The 1,262-nt window shown below is 28.9% G+C and overlaps 1 non-coding gene across 1 annotated transcript; it reads right to left on the bottom strand.

Moving 5' to 3' along the window:
- Nucleotides 1-379: 379 nt before the first annotated feature.
- On the bottom strand, nt 380-572 carry LOC126909979 (U2 spliceosomal RNA). Its single transcript, XR_007705154.1, has one exon. It is a non-coding gene; the product is annotated as a U2 spliceosomal RNA (small nuclear RNA).
- Nucleotides 573-1,262: the final 690 nt, after the last annotated feature.

The following is a 1,262-nucleotide window of genomic DNA, read 5'->3' on the forward strand; positions in this document are numbered from 1 at the left end:
TTTATTATCATTTAGAATATAATATTACATAGATTGAAGCTATAAGTGGTACTGCAGATGAAGCAATAAAGTTGTATTCAATATACATATGTCAAAAGGTACATTTCGACAAGATTTATATACATTATTTTTTTACATAGTTCTTTCTTTACCTTTTGTTACATTTCTATTAGAATTTTCAACCTCGAAATTTAATCCTTCATGGACTTATCTGGCTACTACGTTTACACAGTTTTATAGAAACCGTTATCCCAACTCTTCATCTATATAGTATTCATACATGTTGGGCCTTCATATTGGTAAGTTGAAATGTCACTAAGGCGCGCAACGAGTTATATGAATATATTCATAGCGAAAGCTTTACGTTAATAATTATATGTTTATGTGGGCCGTTCCCGGTGGTACTGCAATACCGGGTCAACCCGTGGTGGAGTAGGAGCAAGCTCCAATATCTCCACCGAAGTGAAAAAATTAGTTTAACATTTGAACGATTCAATGAATCGTGTATCAGATGTTAAGCTGATAAGAACAGATACTACACTTTGATCTTAGCCGATAGGCCGAGAAGCGATACTGGTGACCTGGAGAAGAGAGGTATTAAAAGAACTAAAGACAAAAAAAACTACGCAGTAATTTGATTAGTTACACTATGTCTTTTACAAATCAATTATTTTTGTAATTTGAGATAATTTATTAAAAAAAAATTTTTTTTCTAAATATAAATACATTGAATACTTATTTATATATCTGGATAATCACAAGTGTTAAAACATAAGACTATTATTTTAAAAACACCGAAGTAAACGTAATTTTACATTAGCGCAACCTACCGGTGACACAAACTCGACAACGTCAAATATTCTCGACCCTGGATTATTGATAAATAATAATTTGAATGTTGTTCAGAAGACAGCAGTACTACCAACATGATAACTACTTTTATAATAATGCATTCCTATGATTTCAATAAATAAAAAAAAAAAATCAATAAAATTAAAAAAGTATTTTTACATAAAATATATATTATATAAATATATTGTTACACAGAAATCAAAATTTCTAAAATTTTAGGGTGTTTATTTATCGTTGATCACTAAATTTACCCTAAAAAAAAACGGTAGTGGGATAGCGGCAGTGTGGACGTGGCATAGTTGGGACAAGTATAAATGGTTATATTTTTGAAATTTATGTTGCTATAGCATTTAAAAAAATGTGGATCAATATTATTTTTTTATGATAACTATTACATATATATATATATA

This window comes from Daktulosphaira vitifoliae, unplaced genomic scaffold (assembly GCF_025091365.1).
Source record: "Daktulosphaira vitifoliae isolate Bord-2020 unplaced genomic scaffold, ASM2509136v1 Scaffold_2732, whole genome shotgun sequence".
Classification (NCBI taxonomy): Eukaryota; Metazoa; Arthropoda; class Insecta; order Hemiptera; family Phylloxeridae; genus Daktulosphaira; species Daktulosphaira vitifoliae.